The 7,827-nt window shown below is 41.0% G+C and overlaps 1 pseudogene; it reads left to right on the top strand.

Moving 5' to 3' along the window:
* The first annotated feature begins 6,854 nt into the window (after positions 1 to 6,854).
* On the top strand, positions 6,855 to 7,616 carry LOC111146738 (annotated as a pseudogene).
* Positions 7,617 to 7,827: the final 211 nt, after the last annotated feature.

Below are 7,827 nucleotides of genomic sequence, written 5' to 3'. Positions count from 1 at the left end.
AGTTTGGATTTTATTCTAAATATAACATAAAACCACTAATATCATTCAAACGTAAGAGTAACAGTGTTTGTATTTCATTACTGGAAGGCCACTCCCCTAGGCAGGTAAGTGAGAAAGCAGAGGATCCACTAAGAAGGCTGTGTGATCATGGGAGCCAGGTCTATGGTGTTTTTGTCATTGTCGTTTTGGTCTTGTTTGTTTTGCCAGATGTAGTGATTAGACTCAAGTATTTTTGAAGGTGGAACTATTAACAAGCCAACTTATTAAATATGGATGTTGAGGGAGGAAAGGTGCAGCATGACCTCTTCTTAACTAACTACATCTGCCAAAACCCAATTCTCAAATAATGTCACATTCTGAGGTTTTGAATGCATGTGGATTTGGGGAATGGCAGGAGGGGAGACACTATTCAACCCAGTACAAAATCCAAAACTTAGCTCAAAAAAATAGAGGACAAAATAAACCTTTATGAAACGACAAAGAAAACAAAACATTTTTAAGATGATAATACTTACCTTAAATCAATGGTTTTCACTTAATCAACAATGCAACAGCCAAGTTACTCTTGCGGAAATCAGAATCAAGGTAAGGAAACCTGTTATCACTGTTAGTAGTTATTTTTATCTGGAAATTTTGCCCAAATAAAATGTGAGATGGAAACATATGTGTATATAAAATACATATAAATTTGATGGACAACAAAGAAGGTATATATGATATATAGGTTATAGAAGCGTGCTATCTAAGACACTTTAGTAACATATTATATTATGTATTACTACCATCTACAGACACCACCAACTCTGCGTCCTCCTTTCTAAAGTTATTAGTAGATGGTAATACTCTATACCAACAAAACACAATAGAATCAGCTACCCTTGTAACAAATAAGAATGCTATAAAGCGATAGGTTGTAAAAGAATACAGAAAAATTCATCACTTCTCTATATTCCTAAGTTTGAAAACACTGGAACTACCATTTTGGAAGAAATATAATTCACATTGGCAATAAAGTATGTATACCTGGCATGTTATTTTTATGAAACATTGATTTTTTTTCTGTTTATATAAATATCAATTGTAGAAACATGGAAAAACAAAAAGAAGTGGGATGCAAAAATCATAAATCCTATTCCTACTAGCGTTTCCTCTTAATTTCTCTTCCCTCCCCCCACTTCACTAATTCACCCCAAACCTGTATCTATGTATAACAATGTGGATTAAAATTTTTTTAGATCTTTTTGTCAATAACTTAGAAGGGGCTGAGACATTACCCTACTTACAAGCTAACAATTTTTTCTGCCACAGTTGAATAGATGCCGGCTGAAGACGTAAGACTTCTGGCTCAGAGGGAAAAAACCCTGTTGGTCTTAGCAATAGCATAGCTGAGTACACAACTCTCACAGGGCAACACAAATGGGCCCAGTGATGTCTGCACCTTGCACTGCGGACAACAACTACAAGCTTAGGGAACCTCCATCTTTTATTATGGCACTTTACTTGCCTGGACTTTTCCGCAGAGAGGGACGTGCTCTATATTATACTGAACAGTAAACAAGCTTTTCCTTTGCTCCAGAAGGAGACACTGCTTCTATACTGCAAGGCTGTTTTCTATACAGATAGTCTTGAAAAGACATTCGAACAAGGCAGCCAGTGCTCACAAATTGTGCAGAAATGAGACCCCCCCCCAAAAAAAACCCAAATCCAGTTTTTTAAAATCCAATTTTTAAACCAGTTCTTTTTCTCTACATAATTTTACACCTTTAATATGCTATCATATTCTAAGATTGTATTTTTTTTAAAGATTTTATTTATTTATTTGACAGACAGAGATCACAAGTAGGCAGAGAGACAGGCAGAGAGAGAGGAGGAAGCAGGTTCCATGCTGAGCATAGAGCCCGATGCGGGGCTCGATCCCAGGACTCTGGGATCATGACCTGAGACAAAGGCAGAGGCTTAAACCACTGAGCCACCCAGGTGCCCGTCTAAAATAGTATTAAGAATGATTCCAATTTCTCAATCGAGAAGGGTAATATGAATTTAACTTTATTTAGTACTACTTGAACTAGAAATGATTGAAATAACTAAGTTATTACTTTTATATTATTATGAAAAAAAATAATAACCATAATATTGTGAGGTGACATATAAAAATAATGCCAGTCATCACTCCTAGTTGCAGTAGTGGGTATAGTGTTTATTGTCTGCTATAAAACTGATGGACTGTGAAGAAAGAGATTAGAAGGAACGAATTAAAGGATGCATTTTCAAATGTAGGCAGGGGAAAGTGGAATTGGTTTCTGAGAAAAAAGATGTCAACGGAAATGCCCATGAAGTATCATCCCTTAACGGCAAGAACTTCCTGGACATCGGATTACCTAAATCAGGTAGAAGGACTGGTGCTGGGTATACCAGCTGTTCTGAGGATCAAAAATAGACTCAACACGGAACATCTACATTCAAGGCTACTGAGGAAGTGGTAAAGAATCTAGCCCACAGACGTCCCTATGTCTAACCCCAAAGAGCCTGAGAATGGGCTTCTTTTTGAAGCATTTTATCAAGATTAAAAATACTCTGCCCACTTCCTCTACATTTTACCAGATTGAGTGTATCTATTTATAACTGTGCGATGAACACACAAACTATGTGTTTGTGCATAAAACGTTGTGATGAATAAATTTATAAGTGGAAAATGCTGTGCCTCCATTACTGTCGCTCTTTCTTCCCCGAAATCTCATTTTACAAAATAAGCTGCGGAAGGCTATCGGTTGTCGCTCAGGACTTCACATCTTAAGCACTTGTGAGTGCATTTCTGGGGAACCAGAATGTCTACGACTGATTTTGTGGGAGGAGGACTCCTACAGCAGCTCTGTGGGGCCTTGTGGTTTCAAGTGCAAGCCCAGGAGCCAGGCTTCCAGAGTACAGATCGTGGCTCTGCCACATTCCAGCTGGTGGTCTGCATCTGACTACTTAAGCTTTCTGCCTCAGTTTCCTCAGCTGAGAAATGGTGGCAGTAATCAAGCTTTCTTCACGGGATTGGCATAAGGATTAAGTCATCACAATGTCTAGCACCTAGGAACAGAACACACTGTTGCCTGCATGGGGCTAACTACTACCTTTACATATGGTAGAGGCAAGAAGCAAAGCATTGGTCATGGGTCGTTGGTGTCAACGACTTTAGAAGTTACGGAAAAGTCATGCCGTGTTCAGTCTGTGACAGGGCAAGATTGTGCTACAAGGTCATTAGAAGCTGGTCGTCTGGCTTGACTCTTAGCCAGATGGTTTCAATTCAAAGACTGCCTGAAACATTTTCTTTTACTAAGACTTTATTATTATTATTAATTTAGAGCCATTTAAGCTTCACAGCAAAAGGGAGGGGGAGTTACAAAAATTTCCTTTGTAGGGATACTGATACTGACTCCATATTAGGCTCTCCATCGTGTCTATGCCTGTGCAATGACCTTCCTTGGGGCGACATGTGCTAGGTCCCTTGGAGGTTACTGTATATCCTGACCCAAAAGCAGGAAGGCTTGTTCTCATCTTCCCTACAGCTGTTGATAACTAGTAGAGATAACACAGTTCTTCCGCTCTCTCCCCGCTGGTACACAGATGGCATCACTGTAGATAACTAGTAACCCCTCCCTCTATAAAATCCAGACTTCCCAGAGAGCAGCTGCCTAGCAAGCACCTGGATGGCCTGACCGCCCGATCCTCTCCCTGTTGGTGAGTCACCCTGAACAGAACTGTGTAAATGGTGTGGAGTGGCTTGCTTTGTGTTTTTTGGTCTCAAAGTGCCTTCTTGGTGTGGAAGATGCTTTACGGCCCCTCCTCCACCTTCTAGCACCTCTGCTCACATCCTTGAAAGCCTCTCCTTTACCAACGTCCCTCAGCAGAGTGATACATTCGTTACAATGGATGAATCCGCATTCATATATCATTATGGTTTACAGAGTTAACATTCTTGGTGGTGTACATTCTGTGGGTTTGGACAAACGTATCATGACACGTATCCCTCACTACAATATCGTACAAGTATTTTCCCTGCCTCTGGCTGGGGCGCCTGGGTGGCTCAGTGGGTTAAAGCCTCTGCCTTCGGCTCAGGTTGTGATCCCGGGGTCCTGGGATTGAGCCCCGCATCGGGCTCTCTGCTCGGCAGGGAGCCTGCTTCCTCCTCTCTCTCTGCCTGCCTCTGTCTACTTGTGATCTCTGTCTGACTTGTGATCTCTGTCTGTGAAATAAATAAAATCTTTAAAAAAAAAATCCTCTGGCTCTACTTACTCATCCTTTGCTTCTCTCCGACTTCTTGTCTTTTTACCTTTCCCATAGTTTTAGTTTTTACAGCTTCCATAATTTTACTGTTTCCCTAGTTTTGCTTTTGCTTTTTGCATTTTTCCCCCCTTTGGTATGGAATCATACAGTATATAGCACTTTGAGACTGGATTCTTTAACTTAAAAATATGCATTTAAGATTCCTCCATGTCTTTTCATGGCTTGGTAGCTCGTTTCTTTTTAGCACTGAATAACATCCCATTGTCCAGAGATACTATAGTTTACTTCTCCATTCACCTACTGAAGGACATCTTGGATACGTCAAAGTTGTAGCAATTATGAATCAAGCTGTTATAAACACCCATGTGTAGATTTTTGTGTAGACATAAGTTTTCAATTCCTTTGGGTAAATACTAAGGAGCACGATTGCTGGATCATATGGCAAGAGTATGTTTGGTTTTGTTACAGGATTTTTTTTCTCTGTCGGTGCGGAGAGGGTTGCCATCAGGGTTTTTCTTTTTTTTTTTTTTTTAAGACTTTATTTATTTATTTGACAGGGAGAGGGAGACAGCTAGATAGGGAACACAAGCAGGGAGAGTGAGAGAGGGAGGAGAAGCAGGCCTCCTGTCAAGCAGAAAGCCCAATGTGGGACTTGATCTGAGGACCTGGGGGGATCATATCCCAAGCCAAAGGCAGATGCCCAACCCCTGAGCCACCCAGATACCCCACCCATCAGAGTTTCTAAGTATAGGGTGTTTCTTGGGATTGTTGGAGGGCTGTTTTAATCTGGTTAACCCTCCCTGGCCTGTCATCCGATCAGATCAGGTTTTTGTCACTATCTGTCCAAAGGGTAGAGGGCTCCTCCCAGGGTAGTATAAAATCCTTTTAAGGGTGTTCCCTGGGGGGTGGGGGGGGGTTGTGGCTCGCTTGTCCCTGCCTGCCTGCCTTCCAGCTATCCTTCCTCAGTATTTTTTTTTTAAGATTTTATTTATTTATTTATTTGTCAGAGAGAGAGAGAGAGAGAGAGAGAGAGAGAGAACACAAGCAGGCAGAGCGGCAGACAGAGGCAGAGAGAGAAGCAGGCTCCCCGCTGAGCAAGGAGCCCAATGTGGGACTCAATCCCAGGACCCTGGGATCATGACCTGAGCCAAAGGCAGACGCTTAACCAACTGAGCCACCCAGGCATCCCTCATCAGTTTTTATAAGAAATTGCTCAACTCTCTTCCAGAATGGCTATACCATTTTGTACCCCCCCTAACAGTGAATGCGACTTACCTTTGCTATACCTGCTCACAGGCATTTGGTGTTGCCAGTGTTCTGGATTTTGACCATTTTAATAGATAATGTAGTGGAATCTCATTATTTTAATTTGCATTTCCTTGATGACATACGATGTTGAGCATATTTTCACATGCTTATTTGCCATCTATATATCTTTTTTGTGGGGTGTCTATTAAGGTCTTTTTATATTTTTCAGTTGGGCTGTTCATTTTCTTATTGTTGAGTTTTAAGACTTTGTGTATTTGGGATAAGCTCTTTATCAGATGGGTCTCATAAATATTTTCTCACAATCTGTGGCTTGGTCTTCTCATTCTCTTGGCATTGCCTTTCAATGAGTGGAAATTTTTAATTTTAATGAAGTCCAGCTTATCAGTTACTACTTTCATGGATCGTGCCTTTGGTGTTAAAAAGTCATGGTCATGTCAAATGTTGTCCAGGTTTTCTGCCTATGTTATTTTCTTAGGTGTTTAATAGCTTTTCACTTTACATTTAGATCTATGATCTCTTTTGAGTTGATTTTTGCTAAGGATAATATGATTGTCTAGATACACTTTTTTTTTTTTTGGCATGTGGCTGTCCAATTGTTCCATAGTTCAACCACTGTTGAAAAGACAATCTTTGCTTCCCTTCATTGTATTGCCTTTGCTGCTTTATCTTAGATCAGTTAACTGTATTTATGTGAATCTGCTTCTGTGTTCTCTATTCTGTTCCAGTGATTCTTCTGCCAATACCACACTGTCTTGATTGCTGTAGCTTTAGAGTAAGTCTCAAAGTCAGGTAGTGTCATTCTTCCAACTTTGTTAATCTCATTCAGTATTGTGCTAGCTATTTCTTGAAATATTTCTTTGAGAGTATATCTCTGAAGACTTGCTTTTGCATCTTTAAAATATTTTACAAACACTCAGGTGTTCCTCATGCATCACCTTAAAAGGAGTGGGGTTACTATGTCCCTAATCATCTCAATCTCATCAATAAGCCTTACTCAAGTATGATAGGTATACAGAGTACAAAAATGGAAAAGTTTGAATTCTTAGACTCAAAGAATTTATATTGTATTAGGAAAGCTACTTGTATAAACATATGTTGCAATTCCAAGTGATAACTACAGAAATGATGATTACTCCCAGGTGTGGTGTGGAGAAAGGCAAGGATCAGCCTCAGTGGATGAGGTCAGGCAAGGCTTGACTGATAATACAGATGACTAAATTCATTCTTGATGAAGGAGCAGAGGCAGCAGTGGCTGGAGAGGCAGCAGCGGCTCTGGAGGCCCCAGTCCAGGTCCTGGCTTTGGCCCCATTCACACCATGGTTATGCTCACTGAGCTGCTGTTGCTCCTGGCCACCCTTCTGGCTGCCCTTCTGGTCACAGCCATGGGCTACTTTGCCGGGATCCACAGGCATGAAGACGAGTGCTTCTTGGGGCAGGTCACTTTGGGCACCATGGTGGGCCTCCTCTTCGAGACAGTGGATGGAGGCTTCCTACTGATATCGATGTGGGGAAGACAGGGCCTGATAATAGAAGAGTTTATAAAGGAGACCGAGAGTCCAGTGGAAAATACACATTTGCTGCTGGCATGGATGGAACACATTAGGTTTTGTTTTAGCAACAGGATGTCTACCATAACTTCAAAGATAGTGATGTTCTCCATTGATATTGGGGAGGACCCCAAAGAACAAGACATTGAAACAGAAGCTCACCAGGCCAAGCTGGAAGAAATGATTAATGAGCGAGCAGGGATGATGGTGGCTGTCAAGCATGAACAGGCGTCCATGGAAGATCAGGAGGGGGTGCGCGGAGCGATCAACGATGACCCAAGCAGCAGAGTGGTCCCTGGGTCCTTCACTGAAGCTCTTGTTCTAGTTGCTGTAAGACTGGGACCGATCAATTACCTGAAGAAATTTTTGAAGTCTGGAGGGTTGTTTAAAAAGCCTTTTTTGGATGATCTCAAAATCATAATTCACTGTTTACCAAACATCTTGGTCATGCTAATGTCATCTGTTTCTACTTCTTTTTTCAGAACAGTACTTATGTACAGTTATGGATTCACAGCTCATGTTTCTTTGTGATTTGTAGATACTGGGGAAAACACCTTTTTAGGAAAGTTATGGTGAAAATCTGACACTTGATTGGCATATTTTTTTAGTTGAGTTCCGCCTCCATTATACAGGCCTGTCAGAACTCAAATACTGTAAATGAAATACAGGCATACAGTCCCGGTTATATCTTCTTTTCCTTTTGTGTTCACAATAAAATAAAATGCAGTCTGTTCAGACTAGT

The sequence above is a fragment of the Enhydra lutris genome, unplaced genomic scaffold (assembly GCF_002288905.1).
Source record: "Enhydra lutris kenyoni isolate GAN:26980312 unplaced genomic scaffold, ASM228890v2 scaffoldscaffold2, whole genome shotgun sequence".
In the NCBI taxonomy this organism is placed as follows: Eukaryota; Metazoa; Chordata; class Mammalia; order Carnivora; family Mustelidae; genus Enhydra; species Enhydra lutris.
Note: the sequence above shows the minus strand (reverse complement) of the source record. Positions and strands in the feature narration are given on the sequence as shown.